Genomic DNA, 19,957 nt, shown 5'->3' on the forward strand with positions numbered 1-19,957 from the left:
CACTTCTGTGGAAAAGTAAAGTGTATAAAGTTTTAGTGTTGAGCTACTCTTACTTCCACCCTATATGTGGCTAACAGCACAGAATTATGTGGAAATCAAAACGTTATAAGTAATTGTGTGTATTAAAGAAAAAAGACTAATGTCTATGCATAAATGATATTAGTTAACTCCACTAATATGAATCAATCTCATCAGATTATTGGTTTTAGGGGTGCCTGCGTGGCTCTGACAGTTAAGTATCTGCTTTTGGCTCAGGTCAGGATCCCAGGATCCTGGGATGATGAGGCACGCATCAGGTTCCCTGCTCAGTGAGGAGCCTGCTTCTCTCTTTCTTTCTGCCTGCTTCTTCCCCTGCTTGTCCTCTCTCTTTCTGTCAAATAAATAAATAAAACCTTTTAAAAAACAGATTACTGGTTTTATTCACATATTTTTCCCTCTTTAATTTTACTACAGTATTAGTTGATTTTCAACAAGATTTCCAAAACAGTTCAATGGGAAAAAACTGTGTTTTGAGTGAATAATACCTGGAAAACTGGATATCACATGAAGAAGAATAAAGTTTCATCCCTATCTCAAACCATATATAAAATGTAATTCAAAAAGGACCATAGAATTAAATCTAAGGGGGGGCACCTAGATGACTCAGTTGTTAGGCAACTGCCTTCGGCTCAGGTCATGATCCCAGGGTCCTGGGATGGAGCCCTACACTGGACTCCCCACTCAGCAGGAGGTCTGCTTCTCCTTCTCCCACTCCTCCTGCTTATATTTTCTCTCTCACTGTCTGTCAAATAAATAAATAAAATCTTAAAAAAAAAAAAGAATTAAATCTAAGAGTGAAAACACTGAATTTTTTAGAATAAATATAGCAGTAAAACTACCTGACATTGGACTAGGCAATTTTTACTTCAGTCAGAAAACAAAAGCAAAAATGGTAGAAGATAAGACACATAAATTTGACCTTTGTCTAAAAAACAAGTTTTATATATTACATATGTAAATATAGATGGACAATAAATATACAGATAATTTAAAAATTCAATTTCTCTTAAACATTTAAACCAATTATTTGATTTCTACATTCAACCATTTTGAAAAGTCAGTACACACAAAAAGGAATTAATATGCCCAACATTAAAAATTTCACCTATAAAGAACTGTGCTAACCACTTCTACCTTGAACAACAATGAATCTCCAGCAAATAATTAGTGGTTTTTTTTATATAGAACTACTACTTTAAATAATATAGTAGGTTATAAAATTTAAAAATTCATCAAAATATATTTTTTTAAATTTTTATTAGTAGTTTTATATTAGTGGTCCCAAGGCTATAGAATGTCTTGTTTTAGGAAAAGACACTTTTTGACTTCAAAATATACTAAAAAGCTACAGTAATCAAAACAGTATGGCACTGGCATAACAACAAACTGCATAACAGCATAGCAGAATAGACTGGCATAACAGTAGGCATAACAATCAACCAAAGCAATGGAATCAAACAGCCCAGAAATAAACCACACTTATGTGATTATCTGATTTTTGGTGCCAAGAACACTTTGTGAAAGGATAATCTCCTCAATAAGTTGTATTGGGAAAACTAGAAATACACATTTTAAAAAAATAAAATGGGTGAAGGAAAGTGAAAGATACAGGTTTCCATTCCATAACGTTCTAACCATTATGGAATGAATAAATAATCAGAATAAAAGGTACAACATAAGGAATATAGTCAATTGTATCTTAATGGCATGTATGGTGACAGATGGTAGCTACACTTGTGGTGAGCATAGCATTAGTTATCAAGCTATCAGATCACTAAGTTGTATACTGGAAACTAATGTAAAATTATGTGGCAACTATATGTAAATAAAAAAGTTTAAAGAAGGAAACTGAACACCTACTTACTCTCTACATAAACATTAGAAGGGATTAAGGAATTAAATGTAAAGTCTGAAACCATAAAAATCCTGGGAAATAATATAGGAGAAAAGCTTCTTGACACTGATCTCATTAATAGTTTCTCAGATACGACATCAAAAACCTAGGCAAACAAAGCAAAAACAGACAAACTGGTACTACATCAAACTAAAAATCTTCTGCACACCAAAGGACACAGTAACGGTATAAAAGCAGCCTACAGAATTGAAGAAAATATTTGCAAACCATATGTATGTGAAGGGGTTAATTTCCAAAATATATAAGGAACTTCTGCAGCCTAAAATCAAAAATCAAATGAACCCATTAAAAATGGGCTAAGGAACTGAGTTGACATTCCTCCAACAAAAACATACAAAGGATCAACAGCTATTTGAGAAGATGTTTAGCTTCATCAATTGTCAGGGAAATGCAGGTCAAAGTCCTAATGAGATACTACCTCCTGCTTGTTAGATTGCTGTTATCGAAACAATGCAAAACAAAACAAAACAAAAGCAAAAACAAAAGATAGTGTTGATGAGCCTGTGCTTTAGAACCCTTGTGGAGCACTGATGGGAAGGAATGTAAAGTGGTACCACAACTGTGAAAAATAGTATGACAGTTCCTAAAAATTTTAAAAAATATAAATGCCATATTATCCATGAATTCCACTTCTGAGTATATATCCCAAAGAACTGAAATCAGGATCTTGAAGGGATATCTACACTCCCATATTTAACATGGCATTATCCATAATAACCATGATATGGAAACAAATGGCCATCAACAGAAAATGGATGAAGAAAATGTTGAATATACATACAATGTAATATTACTCAGACATAGAACATATGGAAATCCTATAATTTGTGACCATGTGAATGGACTCGAGAGACATTATGCCAGGTGAAATAGGATAGTCACAGAAGGACAAACACTGAATGATTTTTTTTATATGAGACATCTCAAATAGTCATAGGTACAGAAGGAGTCAATAGAATTATGGTTACCATGGGATGAAAGTACAAGGAGAGAGGAGAGTGTTGAGTAGGTATAAACTTGCAGTTATACAAATGAGTAAGAAATCTACTGTACAATGTAGTTGCCTATAGTAAACAATGAGATATTAAAATTTTACTGAGAGGGCAGATCTCAAGTTAAGTGTTCTTGCCAACAACAACAACAACCAAGCAAAAAACAAAACAAAACAAAACAAAACAGTAAGACACAAGAAACTTCTGGAAACAATGGAAGTTTATTACCTTGATTATGGAGGTGGTAACATGAGTATATACATATGTCTAAATTAACCAAATTGTATGCATTAATTATGTGCAGTTTTTTGTGTGCTAATTATATTTCAGGAAAGCATGAAAAAAGAAACATCTTAGGATATCTCCTTTAACCATTTTTACTCTTCAGTGTCCTTCTTAATCACTGTGATAGCTGACTTTTAAATAATTTTTTCTGGGTTTTTTCCTGCCCCCCCCCCCAAGTAATTTCATCAAGCAATGTCTTCAGTGGTTGATGGGAAAAGGAACAGACTGTGACCATGTAATATTCTGGGCCTTCTGGCTACACTGTCATTAGACTATCTGTGCTTTATCTATATGACACCTTGGACATATGCTAAATAATTGCATAAATAAAGGATTTATCAGCTTCAAAAATGTTTGGAAAAATGTGGTTGAGAATATAAAGTACTTTATAGTAATACGAAGAATTTAGATATGAGTAAAACATAGGGAGGGATTGTTTTCAAAGATTAAATGTTTGAAGTTCTTGTAAAATGAGTTCAATTTGTGATGTATGGTTAAGGATAATTTTGTTTGTTTTTGTCCATATTTTGATCATTTTCAAGGTTAGCCCTCTCTCCACTTAGTAATATGGAGTCTTCATCTATAGAGATTTCTCTAGCCCTGCAAGAAATTAAGACATTAGTGTTTGTTTTCCTGTTAGAAATTCTAATATCAGATCCAAGCACCTTTTTTGTGTCTCTGGGAATAAAACAAATGTAGAATTGTCTAAGAGTTATGTTTTCTGATTTGATAGAAATACAGGCTAAAGAGTTTATCAGAGTTCACACTGGAAAAATCACATTTGCTCTTTAAATTATCCCCTGCGGTTATCACAGAATACTCTAAACCTATCCATTCCCTCAATACCACTATGGTTATTATCCCCCATCAAATGGAATGTTGGATATGCACAGTTTCAGAACTAATACTTTACTGACTTAGCAGATAATCTATTTCTTCATTTCCTTTCTGTTATGGCATTAGAGGTAGGAAAGAGACAGTAAACTATCCTCCAGACTGAGAAGGCTCTTGAAGACCAAAAACCAAAGCAAGCCACTCTTTACGTTTTCCCCAGACTTTTATTCAGGATAACTTACTGATGAAGGAATTTGACAGACAAGCCACCTGATACTATGCAACCATTCTCTGCCCCGCAACTGGACCTTAACCCACAGCTTTTTTAGAGTGAGGGCAATCATCATGGTGAGGTCAAAGGTGAGTTACCTAAAGGACACCATCTTTTTCCAGAATATCTCTACTAGTTATCAGGAGATGTCTTCTGTGTATCATCTCTACTGGTTACATTAAGTGGAGCCCTTTGTCCAGCACTCTACGGAAGATCAAAACAAGTCTTCCCACATTATGGCCAGGACATACATTAACCTCCAAGGGGCCTAGAACATGTACCCTTGGGGGAAGACATTCCATAGGCATGAACAAGATGGAGGGTCAAAGATGAAGTCAGTGTTGTCAGCATTCCTATGAATGGGGGCTGGGGAGTGGAGGGGAGTTATATAGCATCATTTATATAGGAAATTCCTGGAAATGAATTAGACCTATTGGTTTCATAAAAGAAAAATTGAGTTCATCTGAAGCAAAATGTGCCTTTAAATGGAAATGATTCAAGGAAAAATTAACATGATTAATTCAAGGCAAAGAAATCCAAGAACAAATCTAATGTTTGATTAAATTACTGGCTGAATTATAATGAGAACCTTCTTAATAATAATTAACAAATAGAAGCCACAAAAACCATATCAGGTAATAGAAATGTCAGTGATGATATGGAAAGCTACAAGGATAGGTAACTTGTCTTTATTCATCCCGGTATCTGGCTCTTTTTACATACCTGCTTATACACATATAAAAAAAACAACAAGAGCTATCGATAGCAATAAGAATGTGGAACCTTTATTTATTTATTTATTCATATGTATTTAAGCATTAAGTCACTGTAGACTCTTCATAGGATCCAATCACAAATTAGAGTGATTCTCAAATCAAGTACCAGAAAAATGATATGACATTAAAATTTTCTAGAAATTGGAAGTTAATGCTAAACCTAATTATTTTTCCTACTTCAATTTTGAATTTATATTATGGCCACAGTTTCCACTTTTTCTAGATCAGGTATATACTGTGATATGTGTACTCTCAGTGACTTCAGAATAGACTTCCTCTAATTCATCAAATAGATATGTTTCCACTATTTTATTTGTTTGTATCCTATGTAATAAGATAAATTATACTATGAAGAATTTAAAAGACAGCCACTTACTTTTTATAATGAACACTTTTCTTTTTCTAGCTAGAGACAAAGTTTTAAACTTCTATTTTCAAAATTGCAAGACTTCAAAAAAATTACTGTACATAAATTCCAATTGAAATAAACAATAACCAAAAAAACACCAAAAAACAAAATTATACCTAACCTTTATTATATATATATATATATTCTCAAAAATATAAAAAGATGCATAAGAAAATAGGATTGATAAAGATGAAAACAAAGCAAGCTCAGTGTATTCAACTTGGCCACATCTAAATGTTGATATTCTACATGTGGATTTATTAATAGAGAAATAATCAAAACCTGCTTGTACTGTCAAGTACTTCTTGATTTGTTTTTTTCTTATAGTTATGAAGCAGAACATATTCTTGAATTTGATGATAGGGCTTCCTGAATAAAAACTGATTAAATGAAAAAAATTTTCTAGTGGATATGGTGATAGAAATGTTTAGATAGATCTCATACTGAGGTAGGCACTACCCCTTTACTTGCAGTGGAATGGAGTGCATATTTGGGGTCGATTTCACCCATGAGTGATGGTCTGATAACAACCCAGAAGAGACCAACCTGCAGTTTAATTTATAAAAGCATGGGCATCCCAGAGACATACAAGCCTACTACTTTGTTTAAGCAGATATTTAGAAACTACTTCAGCAGCACTGTTTCTGGACAACATTTGTGAATTATTCAGCAAAAACCATTTTGTTTAAAATTTTCAAAGAAGTGGCATTGGTAAACTGGACCTCAGTGATTTCCTTTTGGGTCACTTCCTCATAATCCATTCATACTTCAAACATCTTTGACTTATGCCCCTTAGAATATAAAGAATTAGTCAAAAGCAAAATGATTATCGGAAAGAGTGGAGATTTAATTCCTGTAACATGGTTGACCAGATGTTCTGAAAAGTCTTCTGGCAATGAAACATTGAAGATTTGCTGTTAAATAGTAATTAACATCATTTTAAATGTCTATCTCTATTGGAAATAAAAAAGAATACATAAATAAAAGAAGCAAAAGTATAGTAAATGTAATAAGCTAAAGTTTTTGTCTTTCCTTTTCTTAATTATTTTCATTGATGGAAACAAAAATTATAACAATGTCTAACATGGTTGTCAATGTATATAGAGGAGATATTAAAGGACATTATAAATAAGAAGAGTAAAGAGATAAAATGAAGTAAGCTCTCTACATTTTATTCAATTGCTAAGATGTCAACAGCATTAGAATATTTTTTATAGTAGCTAGAGCAACCACTAAAAAATCTGGACAAATAGGTAGACTAAAAATAAGAAAAACACACTATTGGTAAATAAAAATAAAATTCTAAAAAAATTTCAAGACAAAAACAAGTAAACAAAGCAAAAAAACAAAAACAAAAACAAAAAAAACTCCGTACAGAACAATCAAAAGACAAACAAAATTTGCAGACTTAATCCCTTAACATACATCAATATTTATATTTGGTATAAATGGTCTAAATATATTAATCAAAGTCAAAGACTGGTAGAGTGTATAAAATATTGTGATCCAACTGTATGATATCCAGAAGAAACTTATGTAAATATAATGATAACAGAGTATGAAAGAGAAAGATTGCAAAAAGATAAAGTAAATATTAATCAACAGAAACCAGAAGTAAATATATTAATTAGGGGTAAATTAGCCTTTAGAAAAATGAAAATTACCAGGAACAGAAAGAATATTGCATAAAGGAGGGAAGAAGTTCACTCCAGAAGTGAACTAATTTAGAAGCACTAAGTAACAGAACTGCAAATTATGTAAAGGAAAAACTCACAGAACTGATAGAACTCAGAGTTGAAATAATCAAATCCGCATTTAACATTGCAGACTTTTATATTTCTCTCTCAACAACTGATGAAATGATTAGACAAAAAATCATCAGGTATGTAAGACAACAATCACAACATCAGTCACCAGGAACTAATTGACATTCTCTATTGAACAGAACAGACATTACATTCCTTCCAGGGCCCTGGTCCACGGAACATATGTCAATGTATACTATATCCAAGACCACAAAACAGACTTCAAGAATCAGAAATAGTGTTTTCTGATCACTATGAAATCAAACTAATGGTAAAAAAAAGGAAAAATAATATTTTCATATTCTTGGAAACTAAATATATTTCTAAATGTCATTGTTCAAACAAGTAATCTTAGGGGAAATTAAAAAGAAAAAGAAATCGAATGATCATGAAAATATATCAAAACTGAGGGGTATAACTTAATCAGTGATAACAGGGAAACTTATAGCACTAATTCCTACATGAGAAAAGGAAAGAAACTCAAATAGGTAACCTAAGTTCCTACCTCAATTATATAGATAAAAGAAAATAAGATTAAAGTAAATTCAAATTGAGTAAGAGGAAGGGAATACTAAGGAAATAACATCAATCAGTGTAAATTAAAACAGAAGCAGAGTAGATAAATAAAACAAAAAGCTAGTAGTTGGTACCTACTTTTTAAATAGCTCCAGCAATCCATGACAGTATGGTACTGACAGAGGGCTAGATCAAGGTAAATAGTTTTGGTATTGTAATATACTTATGTAAGATGAAATTATTGAAGGAAACTGAATGAGAGGCACAGGGAATTATGTACTATATTTATAATTTTTGTATTATTTGTAATATCATATAGATAAAGATATAAATATAAATAATATATATACATTATAAATATTACAATTATTTATAAGTATAAATGAGTTTTAAATTATTATATTATTTATATATTAAATAATGTTATATTTAATATAATTAGTATATTAATTATGATATTAGGGCTAAATTTAATATAATATTGAGTTAAAATTATAATAAATATTATATATTTATATATTAAACTATGTTGACATGAAAAATGCAAGTAAAACTAAATAGTATTTGATTTAGGATTCATACAATTGCATTAAAATGTAAGGAAAAGAAAAATCACTTTTGTAAATTCTCTCCTAGTTCTAGTTCTCTCCTAAATCAAGAGAGAATATCTGAGAATGAAAACAGGAAGAACAATATGGCCTAAAGCTTATTTTGAACTGACTGATCATTGCTATTTAATAATTTTATTGACTTCATATGCTATCTATACGTTATTGTATGCCTTCCAAAGTATAGCATGGCTAACCAAACATTGTTGACACAATGTATATAAATCTAATTTAGGTTATGAGTTTTATGACTCAGTAACGAGGACTACTTTTGGATGCAACTGTGAGGTATCAAGAATTTCCTTACCTGATTGTAGGAGGGTGGTTGAGTGCCGACATGGTTTCCATCTGTGTAATGCAACTGAGAAGCCCCATCTGTATGTCAGGTTGAGCACTCTTGGCTGGCTGAACTGATAATATTCAATAAATGAGGTTCCTACGAGAAATGAGAGCAGCAACACAGAGCCAGATAAAGTCACTTCATTTTCTGCTTTACATCCTTCTTTGCACTACTTTTTGGACTAGTAAACCTAAACCGAAATGAAAGCACCATGAATGAATCGTGCCTTTGTCATCATATTTGCCAGTTCTTAAATTTGGACCCAACGCTGTGGTCTGACTTGGCCATATCCATAGGAATATTTAATAAAAGGCACAATCTCACTAAGAAAATGCTGAGCTATAACTTTATTTTGCATTTTTTATTGAGATGAAGCTGATGTAATATAAAATTAACTACTTTCAAATGAATAATTCAGTACCATTTAGCACATTAACAATGCTGTACAGCCACCACTTCTATCTAAATCCAAGACGTGTTTATCACACCAAAAGGAATCCCTATACCTACCTCCCATCCCTGCTCATTGCCTAAAAACCACCAAGCTGCATTTTGTCAGTATGTACTTACCTAATTCTAGATATTTCATATACATGGGATGAGAGAATATGTGACCTTTTGTTTCTGGCTTCTTTTACTTAGCATAACGGGTTTCATGTGGTCATCCACATCCTGGCATGTGTTAATACTTAATTTTTTTTTATGACTGAGTAAAATTCAATTGTGTATATATACACCAAAATTCATCTATTTATGTATTGATGGATATTTGGGAGGATTCCACCTTTTGGCTATTGTAGACAGTGTTGATATGAACATACGTGTGCATGTATTTGAGTATCTGTTTTCAGTTTTAGGGAGTATATATCTAAGTAGAATTGCTTTGTCATTTGTTAATTCTATGCTTAACTTTTTAAAGAACTATCAAACTGTTTTCCACAGTGTTTGCACGCTTCATTTTCGAACCAGGAATGCATAAGGGTTGTGATTTATCTAACTCCTCCTCAACTCTGGCTAGTTTCTGTTATCTTTGTGTTTTATTATGTGATTTTTAATATGAAGACATCCTCTTTGGTGAAATGGTAAATCATTCTTGTTCTAATTTGCACTTCAAAATGACTGGTGCTGTTGGTCATTTTTCACTGTAAGGTTTTTGGTCATTTGTATAACTTCCCTGGAGAAATCTCTATCCAAGTCCTTCACCCATTTTTTTAAGAATTGAGCTATTTGTGTTGTTTAAAATTTGAGTTTTATTTATTTGAGTTTTAAAAATTCTTCATATATGCTGGATACAGACCCTTATCAGATATAAAATTTGTAAATATTATCTGTCATTCTGTAGATTGTCTTTTTACTGTCTGATTATGTCTTCAGATGCACAAAGTCTTTTAAACTTGGTAAAGTCTAATTTATCTTTCTTTCCTTTTGTTGCTCATGCTTTCTGTGTCTGAACTGTAATTTTGAAAGAGCTCTTTTAATAAATTGTCTCTACCGACATAATAAGGATTTTAATATATTTTGATGTATAATTTCATAATAGCTCCTATAATTTCACAGTTAAAACTTTAGCTGCTTTAGCAAAATAAATATGTGGCCCATTTTTAAGCATAATGCATAGGAGACTTTATAGATACAAATACACTATTAAATCAATGCTCATACTCATTAAATATTATGGTTTCTGTACAGTACAATAGCATTCTGACAAAACAAGGTCTTTACATCATCATCCTGTAACTTTCAAAATTACTTGAACATCTTTTCAAAAAACATTGGTTCTTTAAAGGAGTGATTTGAGAGTTCAATCTAATTTTCAAATTAGAAGATCCACAATGTAGCAAAACAATTTAGGAGCAGATCAGAATTCTTATTTGAAGCCTTTGGCAGTTACTTGCTATTTGGCGTCAGACTATATATTGTTCGCAATGAATATCATTTTTCTTAAATGAAAATTGGCATTTGAACATTAGAATATCTGACCGAATTATCTTACAGGGTTTTTTCAGAATAAAAAATAGAAGTGACAAAAGCTTTACAATCTGTACATGCTAAGTAAACGGAGTTTTGTATTGCCATTTGGGTGGGCCTGGATATTTATCGAAATAACACAAAGTAAAAATTAGGTGTCAAAACACAAAGAAAATTTTAACCCTGATAACTTTTAGTTATCTGTTCAAATCTGGGTAATTCAGAGGGAAGAAGTGCTGTGGTGTCTTAATTATGCTATAAACTGTGCAGAGAATCTCAGTTTGCTCTCATATTCATTGCTATTTATGGTACAGTACAAAGTGTGACATATCATTTCCCAGCTGGAGAAAAAACATGATAATATACCACTTTACTGTGGTTCCATACTTCATTCTTCTAGCTGAAAGCCTTCACGAAAATTTGAAGATGTTGAATTGGTACCTTCTTACTTTATTAACTTTAATTGATATTTGATCTCTCTAAAAATAAGCAAGCAAACAAACAAAAACAGAAAACAACAACCTGGAAGTGAAACTTTTAAATCTTACTTTATTTTGGGGCGCCTGGGTGGCTCAGTGGGTTAAGCCTGTGCCTTCAGCTCAGGTCATGATCTCAGAGTCCTGGAATCAAGCCCCACATCCGGTTCTCTGCTCAGCAGGCAGCCTGCTCAGGACCCCACCCCTCACCCCCTACCTGTCTCTCTGCCTACTTGTGATCTCTATCAAATAAATAAATAAAATCTTCAAAAAAAATAAATAAATCTTACTTTATTTTGAAATCTAACAGACTTATTGAAAGAAAAACCAACAGAAGTAAATGGACTCAGCAGATGAGCCATGCTACTTAGTTATTGAACAACCATCAACAATCATCTTTTTTTTTTTAAGATTTTATTTATTTATTTGATAGAGATCACAAGTAGGCAGAGAGACAGGCAGAGAGACAGAGAGAGGAGGAAGCAAGCTCCCCGCTGAGCAAAGAGCCTGATGCAGGGCTCCATTTATTTTTTTCTTTAAAAGAGCATTAACTAGATGACCCATGAAATATTGTCCTTCTTGTTTCTTTATTTCACAGTGTAAGATTCCCTTCATTATAATTATCATTGCCAACATTTGTTTATGTATCTCCCTTAGTCATATCCCTGCTGCTATCCAAAATTAGAAGTTTTCTCTCTTATCCATATAAGATCCAGTTGTTCATTTAAATTTAACTTTTTTTTTTTTAACAGAACAATGGAAAACAAGTTTTGGGAAAATAGGTAGTTCTCATTACTTTTGATTTAGCTTCAGAATTAAAGGATATGTTATAATCCAAGTGATTTCATAGGTTAAATAGGCATTATGAAAAGTATTGCTGAAAGTTTACTAGGAACAAATGTCCTTGAAAATATAAAAAATGCAGTGGCTAAATTGTTCCAGAAGAGTACCCTGTGACCATTTCCAACCACCTTTTTGAGTGATCTATCCTGAGTCACACATAAAAGAACTGAAGGGTTTTTGTTTCCTGTTCCAGTCGTTCTTCAGTTAATACAGTCTATACAGAGAAGAAATGCAGATCAAAGTTGCCTAGTTAAAAAAAAAAAAAAAAAGCTGCCTTCAAATTAACTTTGCAAATATCTTCATACAGTGACCTATAAAACTGTAGGGAAATAATGAGGGTTAGATGAGTGAGGGGTAAACAAGATAAAACTGATTATAACATCCATAATAGTGAACCAATAGTGCCATCTATCGCTTTAAATACAAGTCTGGTCTACAATTATAATTTTTATGTCCCAAAATAATGTTACTATATTTTTATTCAAGGTCATTTTACATACTTGCAAATAACATAATATTAATAGCTGGAGTTATACTTCAAACTCTGTTACGTGTAGCATATATTTATTGCATATTAAGTTTACTATATTCATTATCTTTTAGGAGATAGTTTCAGTTTTTCAAAATTCATACTCTTTCTAAGGAATTCTGTACAAGGAGCGAGGGAAGGATCATACTAGGTGTAGAAAATATAAATACAGAACAAACTGGATGCTGCATGTCAATGATGTTGATCTTAGAAATCAAATTATCTGAATATATATATATGTGCATGTGTGTGTGTGTGTGTACGTATATATACGCTATATCCATACTGAAAATTCCCCAGTTTTATGCAAAAGATGCTTGAAGAGAGAGGGAGGAAAAAAGAGAAAATACTCCAAAAACTTTCTGTCAAGATGTTCTTGCAACGGTTTTGTAACTTGAAGTATTGCCCTGATTTCGTTTTGTTTCCTGTTTTATTCTAATGGAGATAGGGACTGTTTTTTAAAGCTAAGCTGGCTTCCAGAGATGTACTTAAATGCTTAGACTCATTCCTAATTAAACCAGGGTTGCCAGAAAATAAGGCGATGACATTATTTGACAGAACAAATAAACAACAACAACAAAAAAGGTAATAAAAATACAATGTTGGAGTGCCTGGGTGGCTTGGTGGGTTAAAGCCTCTGGCCATGATCCCAGGGTCCTGGGATGGAGCCCCGCATCCTGCTCTCTGCTCAGCGGGGAGCCTGCTTCCCTTCCTCTCTCTGCCTGCCTTTCTGCCTACTTGTGATCTCTGTCTGATAAATAAATAAAATTAAAAAAAAAATACAATGTAGAAATATAGAGCCCCCAAACATGTTTTTCAAAAAAGAAACTGAATTAGCTTAGATGACGTGATGTTGGCGGTGAAGATTAAGGGGGTCACTTATGATGAGCACCCAGTGTTGTATGTAAGCACTGAGTCACTAAGTTCTAAACCTGAAACTAATATTACAGTGTTTGTTTACTAACTGGAATTTAAGTAAAGACTTGAGAGAGAGAGACAGAGAGACAAAGAGAGAGAAATAAAAGCCAATAGGCATGACATTTATATCCTGTGTCAGCCAAGGTTTAGTTTGCAAGATCCAAAGAAGTATACACCTGAAAAAAAAAAAAAAAAAAAGAAAAGAAAAGAAAAAATCTTTGTTGATTTCTTTGAACGTTTGAACTTCTTAGAGGATTATATCATGAGGAAGTGATTTAGGAGAAGGTCCTGAAGATCTTCCAAGACTAGGAATGAGTGCAGCTCAGCAAGACCTTTATGCGTTACACTTGTCACACCAAGAGTATGACCACCTCTCACCAGCTCCTCGGCTATGATTTTGGAGTCCGTTTTATCACGCCTAATCTCTTTTACTGCAAGAACCTCTTAAATGGTCTTGCTGTTTCCTCCTGGGTCTGGCAAACACAGCAGCTAAAGTTGTATCTTTTGAAATAACCTGTTCAGAATAAAATTAATCCCCTTGTTCTCTTCTGACTTTATCTCCAACCACTGCAAAGCTATTGAAATGGAGCAGAAAACCAGAACCTAGCTCTGAGCTTAATGGAAGCCAAAGCTACAGGAAAAGTAGACAATGTGGATTTCATTATTTAAAACATACGTGTCCCATGCCAGAACTTTGAACTTTAAGAGGAAAAATACTGTCCTCTTTCATAGAATATGTTTTGAAATTTTTTGCAAAAAGTCACTTCTTAAATTGTACTTCTTTTTATATAGTTGAGTTTGAAATTGTATTAAAAATGGGATTTATGGGGCTCCTAGGTGGCTCAGTTGGTAAGCCTCTGCCTTCAGCTGAAGTCATGTTCCCAGGATCCTGGTGAATCTAGCTCCCTGCTTAGTGGGGAGTCTGCTTCTCCTTCTGCCTCTCCCCCTAGCTTATGCTCTCTCATTCACTCTCTCTTTCATAATAAATAAAATCTTTTTAAAAAATGGGATTTATATGTCAATCATAAATTTCCCTCTATGTACAATCACTTACAGATCAGTAAATCATTCAAGCCTTTAATTAAAAACATGAACTGGGTGAATGAGGAACCACTCTCAATATATTTATATATATTTAGTCATGGTAGGTAGAGAGATGATAACAGAAAGAGAGAGAGGAAAAATAAAGGAAAAAGGAAAGGAAAGGAAAGAAAAGAAAACAAAAGAAAAGGAAATTTAGGAAGAAGAGAAAAATAATAGGTAAACTAGAGTATAGAAATGATTAACAAAAATAACAGAAAACTATAATTTATAAAATGTACCCCTTCATATGGAAGGTTTCAAATTCAATGACTGGGTTAGTATTTGCTAATGTGATGTAATGAATAATTGGGTATAAATTAAGCTGCTATAAAAGACCCTAAAACATAGTAGTTAAACCAGGGATGTTTATCTCCCACCTAACAGTATGGCTGAGCTGGTGGCTTAATGGTGTCAGGGACCCAGTCTCCATCCATTTTGAGTTTTGTCATTCTCACATTCTACTGTTCATAGGGTTGATGATATCCAACCAGCTGAAATAAATGAACTGTTGCATCTATAATTGAGTTTTCCTAAGAAATCTTCCATTCAGTTTTTTCTTTTAGCAGGGCCCTTTTTAATATCCCACAACAGCTGATTGCCTGATTAATGTCCCATAAAATGCATAACGTGCTATTATGAATGACCTGAATTTTGGCAGGAAAAAGTATAGACAATATTATATGTGACCTACTAGCTATAAATTCTCTTTTGCTAGCATTGAATCCAAGCTTAAGTATGCAAACATTATAATAAAAAAAAACTTTGCCTTTTGAATATTTCAAAAATATTTTCTCATAGCTTGAACATACATCAGAATATGTTGCTCTTAATCGCCTATGAAAGATTACAACTACTTGATAAAACAATGACAAAATCAACACTCTTGCACTTTTCACATACTGAAACAGAGTAGTCTTATATTTTCAATTGACAGAATAAACTTAAATTATGTCACAGGGAGACTAGGCTAGTGACTGCTAGGATAAGATTCTACTGAATGGCCACTTCTAAATGTTTTAAGACATATTTGATGGGGCATCAAATATAAAGGGTGAGTTTTCTTTGAAAAGAGTTTCAAACTATATTTTGAATATATAATAATCATTTGTCTTTAATGTTTGACTGATATGAATAAAACTATGATACAGCAAATCAAATTTTGACTATCTATCATGATATAATCTGTTAATGCAGATGAGACACTAAAAGTGCTTGATAAACACTCTATAAACATTATTTACTATATATCTTATTGTAAATGTCTGCTGAACTGAATAGATAACTTTGTCAGAGGACAAAATTAACCCATACTTCCTCTTAGTCATCATGATTACTTTAATTTTTTTTTTAATTAAGGCAAATTAATGAATGAAAACTTGCCTTCTACTAACTGTGACTTTTGGTGTGATTCCTATCACACTTCTCCAGAACCTGACTGCCTATGTCAGAAGTATGGCTCAAACTTTAACTAATGGTGTGGCCTTGAACAAGTTGATTAACCTCTCAAGTACCTAGTTTCTTTATTGGTAAAATAGGCATATTAATAGCAAATATTTCCTAGAGACAAAGACATGTAAGAAGTTTACATTAGAGTCTGGTACAAAATCAGAGCTCAATTAAGTGACGTCAATGATTATTGTAATTTGTCATCATTACTTTTATAATTTGTTGTTTCCTTAAATATTTATTAAATAATAAAAAGAAAAAATAGAAACATACTTCTTTGAGTCTAGTATGTTTTTTAAATCATGTTTTGCTCCCAGTAAAATAAACTATTGCCTTTAAGTGCATTTCTTAATGGTCAAAATGAATAATAAATTTATAAAACATGCTAAGTTGTCTATATGGAATAATATAAAATAGTTGTTGTTATTCCACTTATTACATAAAAACATTATCCAGTAAAATATTGAGAAAATAATTGTTATCTTTTTAAAATCAGTTTTGGTCAACTTGAGATGAAAATTGTCTGATGTGTCCAAATTATTTGTTTTCTTTTGCTCTTACTGTGTTCATAGAAGATGTGAATGTGACAGCTAACAAGTAAGAGAATTGACCATAGAAATCCCCCTAAACAGGGAATAAAATGGAAAAGTATTCCTCCCTCCAATAAAAGAAAAAGGTACTAGGAATCATGAAAGTTTGATAAGAAATTTAAGAAAAATATTTTTCTTCAATATATAACATGTCACTCAGAGTCGGTTTTCTCACTTCTGAAAACTGACATTCAGATCCCTTCAGCATCATGGTTCAGAATAGTGAACACAGTTACCCTGCCAAGTTAGCCAAATAGAAGTGTATTTATTTTTTTAATTTTTAATTTTTATTTTTTTATATTTTATTTTTACATTTTATTATTAATTTTTATTTTATTTTATTTTATTATTTTTTTTTTATTTTTGAAAGAGAGAGACAGCTCAATCCCATGACCCTGAGATCATGACCTGAGCTGAAATCAAGAATCTGAGGATTAACCAACTGAGCTACCCAGGCACCCTCCAAATAGAATTGTAAAGAATAGTGAAATAATTGCTGAAATTCTCAAGCAGAGAGACAAAATACGTTTCTAGTTTTTCCCCTTAAAAATTAGTACATTACAGAAACCACTTTGGTATATTAATATACTTAGCTAGAAAAGTCTTTTTAAAAATTATTTAATAGCAGTAGCCATAGTTTCTGGGGAGAAAAAGAGATTATGCTCTCCACTTTGTTCTTTGTTCTGTGTTCATACATTTATTTAAAAACTAATAATATATTTATAAAACCTACTAACTTCTCTATATAAAATTATGTAAAGCATTTTTTTGTTATATGCTATTTGTTATCCTACTTATTACATAAATATATTATTCAGTAAAATGTTGAAAAAATATAAGTCAAATATTTGTAATACATCACAGAGTCAACTCTAATCAATAATTATATAGTTGACTCTAATGTATTATGAGCTTGATAATAAAAATTATATTACTATATTGGTATAGGATATTGAGACTTAATAACAATATTATAAGTACATTGTTTTTATTTCTTCCTGTAAAGAAAAAGAATGGCACTATCAATCAGGAGCCCCTAGTTTTTCTATTATTTTCATTCCCACAATTTCTCTATGTCTCAGCCTTTCCCTGGGCTAAATGGAGTCAATACCACTTGTCCCTGTATATATAAGAATAAAGACATTAAGTTAAATAAACACATTTTGAACTCTTAAGGGAAAAAAAAATTGCTAAAACTATTCTTCTCAATCCTTTATATTAGATTTTAGGTAAATATGTATTGAATTCAGCATCCAGGTATATAAAAATACAAATGAGAAAGACCCTCAAAATATTTATTTATTTATTCCATTTAAATAGGCTACTACAGAAGTTTTCTTTTTTTGCTGCAAATATGAGAATATTAATTTTTACAATACAATTAAATGTCTCATATAACAATAGATTCATTTCTAACATATAAAATGAGCTTTAATTTGTTTTTTTGTTCACAAAGTTCTCAGAAAACTTGCTTTATGAGGTGTTCTATATTTAAAACCAAGTCTTCACATAAATAGAGATTACATTTCCAAGGTCAGTTGGTCTGCTTTCTTTAAGCCTACAGAAGAAAAATTTTCCTTTGTTCTTTTGAATTTTACTTTATCATATATTTGAGTAAGAAGAGCAATGTAGCCCGACATTTGATCTTTGCTGTCATATCTGCCAGGAATCACAAAACAAGTGCCCAAATTGAGTGACTTCTAAGATTCAAAGTCTCACTTTTTTGTTTGTTTGTTTGTTATTTTTGTTGCTCTAATTTTATGGTGGTCTATTTTATTTCTGTTTTAACCTTGTGGGCCATCAAACTCATTTTCTGAAAGAATATATATATTCAGAATATCTATTTGGAAGAATATGTGTATTCAGATACATACATCTATATACATATGCATACACATCAGTGTATGTATACATCCATACATGTAAACAGATTATATAGATGCTTAGATATAGACAGTTTTATAGGTGATGTATCAGAGGTAGAGAAACTTTATTTTTTTTTTGTAAGAGCCATACGTAATTTAAGTATTTCAATCTTGTGGGCCATACAGATCTCTGTCACAACTACTCAACTGTGCTACTGTAAAGCTATAATGATTAAGCAACCATACACAATGTGGAAATAAAAGATGAATGTTTCAGGGTCGTTCCAGCTCTGCGGCGCAGCGAACGGGGGCGCGCATACCATGCCCGCCGAGTGGCCTCCGGGCACGCGGGCACGGTGCCAGCCCGGCAGGTGCTGTCATTAGTCCCACCTCAATAAAGAGCTGCTGGGGCTAAACGGTCATGGGGGATCCTGGTAGAGAGGAGTACAAAATCCAGTCTTTTGATGCAGAGACTCAGCAGCTGCTGAAGACAGCACTCAAAGATCCAGGTGCCGTGGACTTGGAAAAGGTGGCCAATGTGATCGTGGACCATTCTCTGCACGACTGTGTGTTCAGCAAAGAAGCAGGACGCATGGTGCTATGCCATCTTTCAGGCTGAGAGCAAGCAAGCAGGCCAGAGTGTCTTCCGACAGGGACTCCTCAACCTGTTGCAGCAGGAGTACCAAGCTCGAGAGCAGCTGGGCTCGGTCTTTGCAGGGCTGGGTCTGCTACGTCACCTTTCTCTGCAACATCTTTGACTACCTGAGGGTGAACAACATGCCCATGATGGCCCTGGTGAACCCCGTCTATGACTGCCTCTTCTGGCTGGCCCAGCCTGACAGTCTGAGCAAGGAGGAGGGGAACTGCGTGGTGTTGCAGCTGCACGGTGTGGGGAGCAGCTGGAGAAGATGAACCGACAGCCCATGGATGAGCTCTTTGTCCTGATCCGAGACGGCTTCCTGCTCCCAAGCGGCCTCAGCTCCCTGGCCCACCTGCTGCTGCTGGAGATCATCGAATTTCAATGATGGAGACGACCCCGGCTGCGCGCAAGTATTACTATAGCGAGGTCTCCGACTAGGTTTCTGGCTCAGGCCGCCTCACAACAGCACCGGCCTGTCCCTGCCAGACCTTGAACAGCTCATAGGGATTTCCCACTCACGCGGCAGTCCTGTCTGAGCACCTTCCCTCCCGGGTTCAGGGACCAGAAAAGACACCAAACAGACCTGCCCCTACTGTCCCATCAGCTTCTCCCCACATCACCTCCAGCCTGGGCCAGGCAGAGAAAGGCAGCTTCCAACACCCACCGCAATGTGTAACCACTGGTGCAACAGCCATCTTGGTGCCTCAGTTTCCCCATCTGTAAAAGGGGTACTCATAGCTACTTGTGGTATACTTTGGGATACTGAGGAGCAGAGCACAAGTCACACCAGAAACTGCCTTTTATACATT

The 19,957-nt window shown here is 33.5% G+C and overlaps 1 pseudogene; it reads left to right on the forward strand.

Annotated features, from left to right (window-relative positions):
• The first annotated feature begins 18,870 nt into the window (after positions 1–18,870).
• LOC101682753 lies at positions 18,871–19,586 on the forward strand (annotated as a pseudogene).
• Positions 19,587–19,957: the final 371 nt, after the last annotated feature.

Source organism: Mustela putorius, unplaced genomic scaffold (assembly GCF_011764305.1).
Source record: "Mustela putorius furo isolate JIRA1106 unplaced genomic scaffold, ASM1176430v1.1 tig00001826_pilon_pilon_pilon, whole genome shotgun sequence".
In the NCBI taxonomy this organism is placed as follows: domain Eukaryota; kingdom Metazoa; phylum Chordata; class Mammalia; order Carnivora; family Mustelidae; genus Mustela; species Mustela putorius.